Consider the following 16,083-nt stretch of genomic DNA (forward strand, 5'->3'; position numbering starts at 1 on the left):
CTACTAATCTTAGAGATTCATCACGATCCCTACTAAATTCATTTATCAGTTGTTCACTAGCACGCGCACTCTACTAATCTTATATAAGCATTATCTTCCCTACATAAATCATTTGTTATTATCAGTCGTTCACTAGCACGCGCAATCTACTAACATTATATAAGCATTATCTTCCCTACATAAATCATTTGTCAGCACGCGCACTCTACATCAGCACGCGCACTCTACTAATCTTATATAAGCATTATCTTCCCTACATAAATCATTTGTTATTATCAGTCGTTCACTAGCACGCGCAATCTACTAATATTATATAAGCATTATCTTCCCTACATAAATCATTTGTTATCAGTCGTTTGCTAGCACGCGCAGTCTACGTATCTTATATAAGCATTACCATCCCTACCCAATTTATTTGTCAGTCGTTTATAGCAAGCGCACTCTATGAGTCCTGCATAAACATAACCATCCCTAAAAAATTCATTTATCAGTGTTTGCTAGCACGCGCAATCCACTAGTCTTATATAAACATTACCATACCTTCATAATTCATTTATCTGTCGCTTGCAAAGCTTCACACGCACTCCACTAATCTTATATTAACATCACCAACCCTTCATAATTTATTATAAACATTACCATCTATTCCTAATTGACTTATCAGCTGTTTGCTAACACGCGCACTCTACTATTCCATCTCTACTACTCCATCTTGATCACCCTTTTTAATGCAAGTACCATTTGTTTGCTAACACGCGCAATCTAACCTTATATAAATATTACCATCCTTTCTTATTGAATTAAATTCAATTTTAAGTTGGTTTTTAACAGGCATACTTAACTAATCATTTTTAAAATTCACCACTCCTTGGTAATTCAATTATCATTTGTTTACTTACACACGCGCCCTACTATTTTCCTATAACCATGATCACCCTTCTTTATAATAATAGATTGCGCGTGTTAGCAGACAAATAATGCTTGTGTTGACACAAGTATTATTTGTCTGCTAACACGCGCAATTTATTATTATAATCTTGAGAAACAATACCATCCTCTCATAATTCAATTATAGGTTGTTTACAAACACGCGCATTCTTCTGATCTTACATAATTATTACCATCCCTTCTTAATTCATTTATTTGTTGTTTAATAACACACTCACTCTACTTTTCTTATGTAAACATCGCCATCCCTTGTTAATTCTTTTTATCAGTTGTATGCTATCACGTATACTCTTTTATATAAACACTACCATCCCTCTCTTAGTTCAGTTTTAAGTTGTTTGCTAACACGCACGCTCTCATCTAATATGTAATTGTTGCCACCTTTCTTAATTCATTTATCGGTTGTTATGATATAAACATCATCATCCCTTACACGTAATTATAGCTATTCCTTCATTTATCAATTGTTTTCTAACACGCGCACTCTACTAATCTGATATAAGCACATCACCCCTTCTTAATACAGCTACCAGTTGTTTGCAGTCACGAATTTCCTAATCTTACATAAACATGATCTCCCTTCCTGATGACAATTATTAGTTTTTTACTTACATGCGGACTCTATTTAGCGTATATAACCTCATCCCTAATCTTAATTAGTTTTTTCTGCTGAGTGCCAACACTTGTACACGTATAAATCTTATATATAATCATCATCTCTACTTGATCCATCTTAAATAAACATCCCTTATCAGTTAATTCTGTTTGCTTGCACTCTCTCTTTTACACCTAATGTGTGCATCGTCATTCTTTTATTGAAAGTTATTTGCTAACGCGCGCACTAGTTCAAATCTTACATTTACATTATTACCCACTCTTAATTTATACATTCTACAGCATTTAACGTTCCAAGCTCAGAATCAAGAATCTCCCTGGATTTTGTATATATCTGATGAATTTGGCCTTATGTCAAAACACTGATTTATTCCGGAGCGATCTGCTTCTGTAGCAAGAAAGGTGAGAGAGCAAGTAGACATTGATCCATGTTAGTTATTATAAACCTAACGTATCAGACGTATCTTCTTAAATTAAATTCGTACTCTAGCTATTGGAAATTCTTTCTTTATGTTGAGTACCTTGAATATAGCGGTTTCTCGCTGGTTCTCGCAATGATCCCCTTGACATAAAATGTGAGAAAATAACCTAGTATGTTTTAGACTATCAATCACCAACAGGAGATATAAACTTTAGGGATCTATTCGTGTAATAACTGGTTATGTATTTTCCTTTGTGGCTCTAATAATTGGCTTAGAAAACTGTTCTAGTTGCAACCGTAAAGCCGCAGCTTGAAGCAGTCTCTGCGTTATACGTACGTTTTTCTAAAACCAGCGAAGAAATGCTCTACAAGCACTCAATTAAAAAGATAATCCAGTAAGTGGTTTCTCTAAGTGGAATGCAAAACGATTTTACTTTAAAAGGAGACAAGAACACCGGCTGGCCCATCGTAATGATCTTGTGCTGGTTATATATGCCTTTGTATGAGTTGAGAGAGCCTCGCATCTGGTGAGACTTGCCGACGATTCTTTCATGGAGTTTTCAAAGTCCCCTGTGTCACACCTGCGTGTGGTGAAAAATGTAGGAATTAGCCTGGAAACTGGGATTTCTTTCTTGAAAATAGTTTACGAGGGAAAGGCCATCGCAAACAATCAAAGAAAACATAAACCGAGAGTAAAAAGTCTAGTTATTTAGATGCAGGGCTGTTTCATTCACAATGCTGATAAAGGTGCTTATACATATTAAACAACAAAATCCCCGTGAACTAAACTGTGTGTAGCAACATTAAAGTCCTCAAACCTGTGAACCAATACCAGAGCAGCATTTCCTAGCTGTGAAGGCGGTGTTTGTTCGGCTCCCCTTTACGTATGTAGTTCAATTGATGTAGTCCGGTTTTTCAAGTCATCCCTCCTCTCTCCCCTCAAAAATCATCTATAAATTTTAGAAATACTTTATAAATAGTGCGATGTTGAGAAACATTAGCTACTGAGTATTGACAAGAGATTCGCATAGCTCCCATTATTGAGCAGCGAAAATTATCAACGCCATCAAAGTGAAAAGGTACCTTGGGCTAACATTTGTGACAGGACTTTTCCGGAACTTATAAATTCGGTGAAGGATTATTTTCAGGAGCTTACAACTGGAAGGAATTTTCACTTTAATATTGACGGCCGGCTGACAATACTAAGCTAAGATCGTACAACAGCTTAAACTGCTAGCTTTAGCGGTCCACGAGGGTTTGTTATCGAGAGGATCGATGTTGGCTTCCGAGACTTGGTGGCTTATTGTCATAGGGGGGAGGGGAGGGGGCTATATCAGGAAAAAGTACCTTTGAGTCACTTCTTCTGAAGATCTGGTTCAACATCTCAAGACATCGGTCTCCCTCCTTTCAGGAGCTGCAATGATCGATGTATTAGTATTAATAAATCAGTCAACCAACGAAAAGAAGAATAAATTGATGTAAAGCGAACATTTCGCTATTCACAACATGAAAAGGAGACAAATTTGGAAAGATCGAACCTTTGTTTTTTTGCATTGCAAAGAGAAGTTTTAACCATTTCTAAAACAGGTAAAAATATGCAACGATGGGAATCTCCTTTTACAAAATAAAACGCGATTTCATCTTTTTTGGATTTAATGACCGTTAACGTACTTGGTGGGTAGGGCTAGCTCAGGAACAATACCATTCTCTGTTAGCTTTTCTTGAATGTGGTTGAGCTTGGACTGCATGCCGGAAAATCGTTACTTAAAACATCCTCTGCCTCCTTTTCTTCAAAGCTTCACCTAGGAGTCAAGAAAATATTTCTGAAACTATTTAAAGGTGTTTTGATTTAAGTAACGTCTCCCACTAGGCGTGGCGACCCAGATGGATTTTCCTCGTCGCACAGTAACTGTGTTTTACTCTTGTATCGAGGAATTATCCTTTAAACATCCGAACAGGTTGTCCTCAAAATGAAGCTTGTGGTCTTCATCTGGGTCGAATGTAAGAGTTCTTTAAGGTTTGCCAAGTCATTTTGGTTGTTAAAAATCCCCCCTATCCCCCCCCCCCCCCCCCCAGAGAAGAATGAATTGATGCAAAGCGGATTAGTTTGATAGACAGTTTTCTAATTATAATACGGAAAAAAAATAATTCAAAAGATGGACGAATTTCATTTACACCGAGATCAAATAATAGCGTTAAATGAAGCAGTGCGTAGATAGATTCACATAGTCCTAAATTTACGTTTCAAGCGTTTACTTATCGCGTGAAGGTAATCTAACAATCGAGCTTTCCGATGACAAAAAGTAAAGCGATTTCAATTCTTGAGAGAGTTAATATACCTCTGGTTCCTACGTCGCCTTCACTTATCCGACTATCCAATAGGCCGCTTCCCAACTGAGACCTATTATATGGTAAGTATCCTCCATTGAATGCGGTAGAGCTTGGACTACGTGCAAGAAAGTCATTCTTTGAAAAAACCTCTGTCTCCCTCTTCTTCAAAGTTTTATCTAGGATTCAAGAACATGTTTTTGAAACAGAAATTAACGTTAACGAGTTCCACGAGGCGTTCTCCTCCCCATGCATGATAGATTTTCTCTCGTTGTGAAGCAGTTGGCATTTATCTTGATGATGTGATCTAAAAGAGAACATTGCTTCCATTTTTAGCCGTTATTGACTCAAACTGATAAGCATCTTTTCTGCTAGTAATCCTCGATGACCGCCCCCTTAGTTTCTCAAAACTACGATATCTTCACATACCTTTTATTCAACGACTTTGACTTCACTGCCCAATGAAACAAAGCCCAGCTCTCCAGCAGAGTTATTAAGGTTGCCGATGCGTGTGTCAAGTAGTTGTCATGTAGTTGCGCCGCGTACGTGCTCGCGCAGTTGTGGGCGTCGCGCGTGTTCACTCTCTCTCACACGCGCTCGTGCACTCACTCTACAAAGACACACAACTACTGACACAAACAACAAGTATAACAAATACATCAAGCGCTACATATATCGGGAAGGAAATAATTAGAAGTTGAAGAAGGGATATGAAATAGTAGCGTAAGGCTCTAGAGTTTAGAAAATACAGAATTGAGCCTTGAATTCAGTCCTCAGTTTTAACGTCAAAAGAAACCTGGGACATGGTGTGAGAAGAGAAAGATGCTCTTAGAGATGTCAGTTAGAAATCAGGAGACAAGTGAGGAGTCAGAGGCCACACGTAGATTAAAGAGTGACTCTCAAAGGTCATAAAAAAAATATGAGAGCGAATGATATGTTATATCATATTGACTGAGTTGAAACTCTAACAGGTAAAATTTGGAGGGCGAGAAAGCCTGAAGTGCAGTACAGTGTTGATTAAGCAAAGGTATTGTGTAGTTATCCAGGAGCAGTATGTCTAGACGGCAGTGCGTTCTTCAACGTTTTGGGAGCCGACTCCTCCAGGAATCACTCCGGGGAAACTCCAACAAAGGAAAAACAGAACAGTAACGCCTGCCATTGTAAACAGCTTCCTCTGCAAACGTGGGATCTCGGTGGCTTCTTTAGCAGTGCCAAAGTTTATTGAGTTTGTTAATGTTAGCCACTATTATGATTTTCCTCGCTAAATAAAGACTCCACTACTTCTACTACTGCTACTACCACCAGTGGTCTCCTGATCCATATGCGTCATTGCAGTAGAAACTGATGTACATCCAGGCCAGACCTTTGGACCAAGAAGTAAAGTTTGTTGAAAAAGGAAAAGTGTAAAGCATTTATGAGAGTCCTAACTTCCCGCACGGTCAGAACATCCACCACGTGACTTCTACTTGGTGATCCGTGTGTTGGAAAATTTGTATTAGCAGGCTATGCTAAGACGAAAAAGGCATTGAAGAGTGACTGCGGCGAGAAGACAATGATGGTAAATCAAGATCGCAAATGATGATAGTGACAGTTGCGCGCGGTATTTCGATGGCTTGTGCATTGCATAGCAAGTCAATGATAAGGCATGACAAGGTAATACTATCGAAAAAGATGGCCGAAGACGATGATGGACCGCAATATTTTGAAGAAACACGGAATGCATTTATGTAAAGTTCACCGCACCAATATCGATTGTAGAAGGCAAAGGCGTGCAGAAAGTTGATCGCATAAGATACTATGGATGGTGCAAATCGATTAAACAGCACGAAACGATAGATATAAGACAGCCGGTTAGTTTGCGAAAGATGACGGATACGCGGGATCAGCGTAGATAAGGCGGAAATCGAAATGAATTACGGAACGAAATGGTGAATTAAAGATTGCATAGAAAATTCCGTGGGAAAAACATGCAACCGCCTGCATAACGAAAACCTTAAGCTCCCAGTTTTGTGCATAACTTACCCAAATTGACGGATCGAGTAATGGAAATGTGACAGAGAACGAAGGCGTTTACAGTGAACAGAAGGTAATGATGCAGGTAAATGACCAATGCCTGCGAAACGATGAGTGCCCAAGTTTTTAACGGATGAGCATCGAAAATTGAATTGCAAAGATGGAAACGAAGAGTCCGGTCAGTTATAGGTTGCATCGAAACACGCAATCGTCTGTTTATCGGACGATATGCTGTATGTATGAAGAGTGAACACGAGACGACGGATGTGGTAAGTGGATCGAACTGTACAAACGATAGAAGTAAGGACATTACCTACAAAACGATGGCAAATGCATAAAACCAGAATGCATGAGGATCTTGGTACCAATTTGGAGGTATGGAATTGCCATTTGCTTATGAGACTTGCGTGAAGCAAGCACGGAACCATCTGTAGCCTGCGGAAGTTGATGCATGCATGTAAATTGAGCAGGAGACGTCTGAAGATGTAGATGACTTAATAAAAGCAATTCCTGACGAGATTATGCACTCGAAGTTGGAGTCTACAGGTAGCAATAATGATCGCACAAGTCGAGTTATTCGGATGATGATTCCTGAGTGTATATGAGATGATCACGAAATACGCAGGCGTGTAGAAAAAGCAACGACGAGCATGAATTGAATGTCGATGATTATGACTGGGGTTGAATATGAAACGATATAAACCATTATAAGAATAACGAAGTGAAGTAGTTTCTGAATTCATACTCGACAGTATGTAGTTGAGGTGTCTGAAATCTGCGGATTCTTCACTATTGCCGAACAGTATTATGTTTGAAGACCGAGATGAAGCGTTGTTGATAAATGATCATCTTGGCTGAAATTGTAAGTCTGACGCAGCCAAAAAACAAGGCGCCAAGGGCCGGGGGTAAGCAGTGATCCCCACATAGGTTTCAGAAAAGGCGTCAATAGCTTTGTATTAGACATCTCGGAACTTGGTATCATCCAGTTTCTTGCAAGCTATAGCACTATTTATACCTGTAACAAAATATTTAGTAGAGGGTGATGACGATGATGATAATGATGATGATGATGATGATGATGATGATGATGATGATGATGATAATGATGATGATGATAATGAATGGAATTCAGAGGCCATAAAATGAAAACAGAGTTGTAGTAGACTGAAATGTACAGCCTTTGAGTATTGGAGAAAGTTGGCAAAATTACAAGCACTTAGCTCAAACCCCTTAAATATGGTTTTAACCAAACAGGTCAGGTGCTCAACCAAGACACCAAAGTTTCAATAAAGATCTCAGTAAAACGATGATGATGATGATGATGATGATGATGATGATGATGATGATGATGATGATGATGGTGGTAGTGGTGGTGGTGGTGGGACTAACAATGACGATGATGACTGGAAATGCTTGTTAGATTTCATTAGCTATGAAATCAAAACAGAATTACAGAAGGCTGAAATATACAGTCGGAAACATTGGAGAAAGGTTGCAAAAGTACAAGCACTCAGCCCAAACCCCTTAGGTATGGTTTTAACCAAACAGGCGATCTTAGTGAAACGGGAACCAGTTATGTTTTGCACTGAAACGCTTGGTTTCCTTTCAAGGTTGTAATAAACTCAGTCACTCACCAGGGCATAAAATTAACTCAGTGTAATGATTCTGAGGAAGACATCGCACAGGAATAGGCCTGTCACTCAAGTTAATTGCAGTGAAGAATAGAAGGAATAAAGACAAGCGAAGTCGTTCCTGGCATTCATTTGTGGAAGATTTAAGTGCGTTAAGGCGAAGAGCTCTCAAGTGAGAGACCTGACAAACAACAGCACCTGGCTCTCCGGCTCCAGGCATGGTCATGATGCTGACTATTCCACCTCATAAAACATTCACGTTACAGAACTCACAACAGGTAACACCTTCTGACCTTGTATTCCACAGTGGATGAAAAGGATTGAGCTGAGTTAGAGCACTTATACGTAACTTGTTGTCTAGAAAGAAAGGAATGCGTTTGTCAATAGAGACCTTAAGACAGTTTTAAGTAACTGAAGGCACATATATGAGAGGTAAAACAGGATACAAAAAGACCCAGACAGCACTCAAGTTCAAAGTAATGTTAGAGGAAAGGACGGGAAAAACTACTGTCTTCTATCCGTATTAGCGGTTCAGTAATCTTAGAACTGAAGAAGGAACGTCAAGTTGAACCCAAGGAAACACTATCAGATCGGCTTAAATATCTTGACAACATCAGCGTTTAGTAAGGCCAAGATCATTATCGAGAAAGCAGCTTAACAAAGAAGTTAAGCATGAAAACAAGCAGTTACGATTAAAAATCTGAGAGAAGTCAGTACTTGGACGGGGGATAGAAGTTTAAAGGGGCTTACAAAGGTTGAACTTAGAAACCAGGTTGCGAAGGCCACAGTATTAAGAAGAGGAAACTCTTATAGAAAGGATGCGAGCATAGGCGGGCGGCAAAGAAAACTTGTTTTGTTTAGTAAATAAGAAAACGAGAAATTCGATCAAAGCGTAGATAGACCAATGTCAGGGTAGGAAACATTTGAGTCTGAGAAGGCTTCAAGGAAGAAGAAGCGTATACAAATGGGAAGACAATAACATAAAGAAATAGAACAGAGAAGAGACGAGAAGAAAGAGAATAGGACGGCTAAATGCTGTCAAAAGTAAAACCTTAAAGGCGGGAAAATCCGTGAAAGGGCTCAAGGTGTGTACAAGAAAGCTAAGGAGAAATTTGATAAAGGTTTGACCAGGCATTGATTAGACGTCGTAGTAGAGATGAGCTCCAACATTAAGAGAAAGTTGAAGTGAAAAGCAAAGCTGAAGACCACATGTAGCACCAGATCCACGTCACAGATACATGCAGAGACCACAGCACGAGTAACCTGGGGCATGTACGAATACATCCGATGTAGCAGCCTGCGTCCTTTTTTGCTTGTTTCTTTTCCCTGGTCAGTTAATATGTTTGCTGGTTTTCTGCTCTTCTGCAGTATTTTTCCCATAATCACAATCCTTTCGAAGGGCTTTCTGTCTTCCTTGTGATTTTGTGTTCCAACTCCCAGGTTTTTCCTTGTTCAAAGCGATCTTTACAAACCATTGCTCTCCATTTCCTAAATAGCTAGTCACTAAAAGAGTACGCGACCAGTCCATGGGAAGCAAGGTGTCCCATGAACCCCCGCACCACTCTGTTTAATTATGAACTCGGCTAAAATTAAAATTAGGTTAAGATTGAATCTTCTGATGTTCCCTGCGTCTTCGTGTTTCTTCTGCTGAATCTTCTCACGAGGATGGCTCCTTAGATTTTCCTTGCCTTCAATGTTCTTGTTGTGTCCTCCTGAAATTGTCTTGATTTCTATGGCTTAGCTGCAACTTCAACGTACCGTTTTTTCTTGCCAGGATTCTTGATCTGTAAGGAATTTTCCCTACGTGTAACCTGGGCCCGCGACCGACCCATGGGACGCGTGATATCCCATGAATCCCCGCTCTACCCATCTCTTACTGGACTTAAAATTATGTTGATTATTATGGGAAGTATCAAATATCGCCAAAGTCTTCTTTTTCTTCCTGTCAGCGCTTCTTGCTTTGTTGTATCCTTTCTTGCTCTCTTAACAGGTCTTCACTGCTAGTTGCCGTCTACAGATGCAACCGGAATTTTTGGTCATTTATACACAGCTTCCATTGTCACGTTCTTGCTGATATTCTTGATCTTGTTTTCTGACCCAGTTTTAGAGCCTACATACCAAATTACATCAACTGAATCAATAAAAGGCAAACAGCGCGCGACCAGCCCATGGAATAAGAAGTATTCCATGAACCCTCGCACCACTGTTGCAAAATTTTAACATGGAAACTGACTTTCTTTCAAAGTTAAACTTGTAAATTCCAGGACAAACTGCTTGGCTTCTTCCGACACTCTTGCTCTCCTTTTATCTCCAGAGATGTCTTCTTTTAGTCATCCATGTTTTTTACCATTCTTCCTTTTTGACTTTTTTCTTCCTGTTTCTGATGCCTTTCAGCGCGTTCTTCTTTCTTTTTTATTTATCAAGTAGAGTAACAGACGATATCGAGACTCACGAGAGCGTCTCCGTAGCAAAGACAACAGAAATCTCCTTGAGCCCTTCAGAGAAAACAGACCAAAAGGTGAACAGAGCAAAAGAAAAATAGCTAGGGTAAACTAAGCTCAAAGTCAACAGTTTCTTTCACCCCCTCCTCGTCCTCTTTTCTTCTCCTCCTCCTCCTCCTCCTCCTCCTCCTCCTCCTCCTCCTCCTCCTCCTCCTCCTTCTTCTTCTTCTTCTTCTTCTTCTTCTTCTTCTTCTTCTTCTTCTTCTTCTTCTTCAGAACACTCTCTTCAGTTCCCTGATTTTGTTCATCGTAGTTCGGTTTCTTTTCTATTTGACCCGAGTCTTGTGATCCTCAGTTTTGTCGAGCAGATCTAACTAATTAAATAGGCACGGTCAGCTTACTGGATGCTAGTCATCCCAAGAACTACTACACCTCAAAAATCATGTAAATAATCCTTAAAATAGTTTAACATTCTAACGTATTAATTAACGTATGTTAACAGTTATTTATACCAGGTACGCGACCAGCCCATGTGATGTTAGACATCACATGAACTCCCGCGTCTAATCTATTACTTAATGTTAATGATCGTTTGTATTTATTGCTGTTTTACCCACCCACCCCACCCTAAAGTAACCCAACATCCCACCCCACGGAGAAGAAAACGATTGAGCAACCTTAATAAGAAACATTTTCTACGATATTTTTATTTGACCAACAAAAATGCGTGCGATATATGTTCTTAAGTGGTTAAGTTGTTTAGCAAGACAGAAGTGGAAAGAAAGCTATGAGCCTATCGTAACAGGAAAGCTATCAGCCTATCATAACAGGAAAGCTATCAACCTATCGTAACAGGAAAGCTATCAGCCTACAGTTTAAGATCGAAATTCATTATTGGTGCTATGAAAGCCGCGTCTTCAAAAGAGAAAAACAGAATCGAAAAAATATCACGGAAAAAAGTCGCAATTAAAATGTATCACTGGAAAGACAGAAGCGGACACGAATGATCGATTACAAGAGAGGACAGAAAACTACAAGCCTATAGTATCTGTGGCAAAAACTAGATGTTCACGAGAAATAAAAGCGACACGAGAAAAACAGCCGATACGAATTATCAGCTATAAGAGAAGAAACACCTACTACACCAGATCGGAACGGAATTTCCGTGATGAAACTGATTATTCATAGAAAAAAAGCAAATCGAAATGGACCTCATGGAAAAAAATTTCGACGAGCCATACTGAACTGCGTATCGAAGTCGTTGGCAGTGGTGCATGCATGTCGAGGTGACAGAATTCGACCACCTGACGAGCCATAAACTGCGTTTCGCAGTTATTGGCAGTGGTGCATGCATGTCGAAGTGAATTCAACCTCATGACGAGCCATAAACTGCGCATCGCAGTTATTGGCAGTGGTGCATAAATGTCGAAGTGAATTCGACCACATGCTATTTTTGTAAATAATGCTTAAACGTTGAAGATTGCGATTTAAGGCATATCTCACGAAACACTATCAAACTGAAGCTACCTTCAAGTCAAGAAGATAATGCGACGTCTAAAGGTGCCTCATAAAATATACTTCACTTAAGCATAAAATTAATCCCATTTACTTCCCAACACTTGGCATTCAAACCAGTTAGGCAGGGTACTAATTGGCTTGAAGAGCCCAGTGAACAGCGTTTAAGCATATGCAATCTGAATGGACCCAGGCTGGCTCGCCTCAGTTGCAGAGAGAATTCTGCTACTGAGCTGAGGCCACTGACACTTGCAGAAGTCGGAAAAACGCGCCGACGGTTAAACAACGGCAAAGCTGATAATGGAGGAAGCAAGAAAACAAAGAAAACTCGATTAAAAAGCCATTTAATCCTAAATGCCAATCTCTTGAAAAGCGAGAAGAGTCAAATCCGAAAGCCAATCAGTCGAAATGCCAATCAACCAAATCTATGTCCACAAAACCCAATTGCGAATCATACGGACGGTTCTGGCAAGAAGTTAAAAAGTCGAAAAAGTCGAAGAGCAGGACCATTTGTGGATCAGTAGCTGAAAAAAAAATATAGTCGGAAAACATATTGCGATCGAAGACGGTGGACGCATTATAAACGTCGCAAAAAAGGAGCTGGGTTCCATTCAGAGCTAACTTAATATATTATTACCCCCCTTAACTAACCCTACCCCAGTGAAAAACAAGTCTGAAAGGGTACGATACCCAGACCATAAAAGGTCTTCGACGGACTCTGTCTCTGTCTTGCTACTTGAAGTTTCCATTCATGCATCAGATAGTTCATTGGTGTCCATAGAGAAATTGTACCAAATTGAAGAATCGATGTAGGTTGTCCATAGCAGGGACAATTTCATGTGAAGAATCAATTATTTTCCTGAAAACAAAACAAAGGAGGAGTTTAGATACATGACTGTTTGTATAAATTTCGCAAATGGTACTGAGTTTGTTTAGAGAATGATGAAGCGCCTTAAAGTTCGATTAAAAATTGCTTAAAGAAACTTAAATTTGAGTAACATGAAATATCATATGTTTGTTAAACAGTAGATGATGAATTTCAATGGAAGACTACCACAATTTAATGTATGTACGAAACTAAAGCAGATGAGAGGAGAAAGCCTGAAAAAATATCCTTCACTGCTCGAGTTCCTCGAACGGGTTTGAATCGCTCCCAAGACTGTATTTTTTTTTTTTTTTGTTTTCAGACTTTGGTTTCGCAAGTGCTCAAAGAAATTCAGATAGCCTTCAAATCTTCCCTGTCCGGTGACTTGCGGTGGTGTGACAAGGATTCCTAACTTGATGTATTTTTGGATCCTGAAAGCTAACAGTCTTTTCTAAACTTCAAAAGTCAGAATTTGTTTTCTCAAATCCAAACAAACATGTTTGTCACCTTGAATGGTAACTTGCACCCTACGCTACTTTTGTTCAAAATCAAGACCATCTATCAAAACAACATAATTTTCCTTCAAAAATAGCAAACTACAAAGTGTTAAAAAGAGAGTTATTTCTGGCTCTATAATTATAAATGTTATGTTTGCGATGTAAATAGTTTTGTTTTTCCCGCAAAATGAAACTTTGAAAGGTTTCGCGCTGGTTCAACGAAGCGCACGAATTATTGCAGTTTCAGGCAACAATTATTAAAGGAGAGAAAATAAATTCCACTCTTGCCACTCTTATTTGATAAAATTAAGTTGAAAGTAACCTCACCTTAGCTTTTTTGTGTCAATAGTTGTTGTCAGACTGTCAGTTTGCCATGAATTCTCACCCGGCGAGTTTCCACGCGTAAAGCTGTGATCTTCAAAGAAATAACATTTTGCGTCGTTTTTGCAACTTTTAACGCTTCAATCGTAGCCTTGGAGGTTGGAGCTTTCTTCTTGGTCATATAAAACGCTGCGAAAAGTAAATAAAAACAAATTTGATGCGAGTACTAACATTAAAAAAGCCCTGAAACTTAACTGCAAACGCCAGCCTGTACATCAGTTGAAAGTGCAAACTGTTTGTTGATAATTTCTTACCTCGCAATGCGAAAACAGTCTCCAAAGTTTACTTTCCGTCTTCCCACTGTGCATATATGATTCTTGTTACTGTTAAGAGATATTTTAGCTCAAAACTCGGAGAAGAAAACAAAAATATACTCGGCTCTCGTTGTAGTGCGGATGTGTGAACTCATTGCTTGAATATTTTGAACAAGGTGAAAAAAGTTGAACAAAAAGGGCGCGAATTTTGCAGGCTAGCTTGACGGCTCCCGGAATGAAGCTTAATCTGGTTCTTCTGATTGGCTGGCTGGAAAAAATAACGAATTCTATTGGCTGAATGGTGACACCTATCATTCATCACAGGATTTACAGTCACCTGGGAACTAGAAGTTGTTGATACGCGTTATCGATAGACCCTTGTCAGTCGGCGGCCATGTTGAGTCTCATGAGAATAAAAAGCTTTGTTTTTGCACCCAACGAGAACATTAAAGTAAAACAATTAAATTCTTGCCTCTGTGCTACAGATCGTTTTCTTCCATTTAAAGACATGTTTTTGTAAGCCGATACAGATTGATGCTTTATATAGCTGAAAATTTCAGGTTTGTCAGTTGCAGACTGGCTTTTTAGGAAACGGGATTTTATTTCCCAAATTTTAATTTTAATACTAGTTTTTGCCGCCAGCTGATTAGATCTTTCACAGATCCTGCTTATACTTGCAGCATTTTTGTTGTGCATTCTGTTGATTCTCGGTTTGGTCTCTGTCATGTCACTGCCATGTTAAGTTTCCTACGCAGTCCGATCAGCCTTGCAGAAATTTGAGTGACCTTTTTTCACATTTTTAACGACACATTCACTCCTTCGATAACGAAAGGAATTACCGTAAAGTTCCGATAGTAACGACCCTTCGAAAGTAACGACCCCCCGAAAGTAACGTCAAAACTTTGTGGCTTCTAATAAATCCCGAGTAGTAAAGTAACCAACCCCCCCACCCCCCCGAAAGTAGCGAGTCCCCCAAAAAGTAGCGAGGCCATGCAAGTTTTTTTTTAATTACGTTATACAAATACCGAATGCTTTTATTGTTTTCCAATCCATAGTCAAATTTTTAATGTACTTCGTGCATGGACAAATTGATCACGATAAGACACTTTACAACAATGAAAACCTTAAGCCATCATTCGTCCTTGACATCAGTTCACTGATGGCGTAATGTGAAAACTAACTGGTAGAATTTTCGTATTAATTAACAACAGGAGCGTTTCTTCAAATGAAAATTGAAAACTCTATATATACTGCAGTATAAAACGCATTGGTGTGTCATGGAGCAAAAGCACTGAGTTTATCTTTCCTCCCCTGAGTCAGCCGAGAAGAATTCGATTCTACATCGGCTGATTCATTCATGTGGTAGTCCGGTAGACCATTGATGTTTATTTCACTGTCCCTGCTACCAAAAATGGGTAGTGCAAATGGTCCTAATTCTGTCTGTTGTTTGAGCTCTGCGCGAATCATATAATTTTTCATTTCGGAGAAAAGAGCAAGCGCTAGCTTGCTTCATGGTGTTTGTTCCCCGAAAATAACGACTCCCCAAAAGTAACGACTCTCCGAAAGTAACGAGCCCCAAACGCTGCTAATTCCGAAAGTAACGAGGGTCGCTACTATCGGAACTTTACGGTAGTTTACCAACTTTAGGAATTCGACTGAAATTTTGAGCTAGCATTTTGCCGAAGAGAACTTTAGATTTTCTTAGCGGCTAAATCCGAATTTCTGAGCGACGAGCAAGGCCTTCCGAACAAACATCCACCGAAATAAACTGTTGAGTACCCTTAACTGATAATGACTGGATAAACATGATGATGGAAATTTAATCGACCAGGTATTTTGGAATGTTGTAAATTTTTCTTCATGAAATTGAGGGAAAACATAAACAATTATTATAATTATCATTCGTTCATTTATTTATTTATTATTTTTTATTTATTTATTTATTTATTTTTTTTGCCAAAGCAACTTTCTGTTGTTATTTGTTTGTCCTGTCCTGGTCCTGTCATCCCGCCCTCCTCTAATCCGCTGCGTTGTTGTGGTACGAGTCCACTACAGTCGTATACACTCTTTCAGAACTTACACCACTGAAAGGTGGACACGCTCCTAAAGCGTACACCATCAAGTTAGCTGGTCCCGTGCAAATATCTCTTGTACCTGAGCTCCTGAAGGCGTAC

The 16,083-nt window shown here is 39.3% G+C and overlaps 1 protein-coding gene and 1 long non-coding RNA gene across 3 annotated transcripts in view; one reads left to right on the plus strand and one right to left on the minus strand.

The window, feature by feature from the left end:
• Nucleotides 1-1,196: 1,196 nt before the first annotated feature.
• LOC146458388 (uncharacterized) lies at nt 1,197-12,770 on the minus strand. Of its 2 annotated transcripts, XR_014858212.1 has the most exons (4): nt 12,603-12,770; nt 4,324-4,491; nt 3,332-3,398; nt 1,197-2,565 (listed from the first exon to the last, which is right to left on the minus strand). It is a non-coding gene; the product is annotated as an uncharacterized LOC146458388 (long non-coding RNA). The 2 variants fall into 2 exon arrangements; XR_014858211.1 differs by lacking the exons at nt 1,197-2,565; nt 3,332-3,398 and adding an exon at nt 3,657-3,786.
• The window catches only part of LOC146458389 (uncharacterized), a 20,195-nt gene continuing 6,055 nt past the window's right edge, over nt 1,944-16,083 (plus strand). The window contains exon 1 of the mRNA XM_085090691.1: nt 1,944-1,965. The gene's annotated coding sequence lies outside the window, so the exon portion shown is untranslated. The remainder of the gene's footprint in view (nt 1,966-16,083) is intronic.

The sequence above is a fragment of the Pavona decussata genome, unplaced genomic scaffold (genome assembly GCF_977016875.1).
Source record: "Pavona decussata unplaced genomic scaffold, jaPavDecu1.1 SCAFFOLD_233, whole genome shotgun sequence".
Taxonomy (NCBI): domain Eukaryota; kingdom Metazoa; phylum Cnidaria; class Anthozoa; order Scleractinia; family Agariciidae; genus Pavona; species Pavona decussata.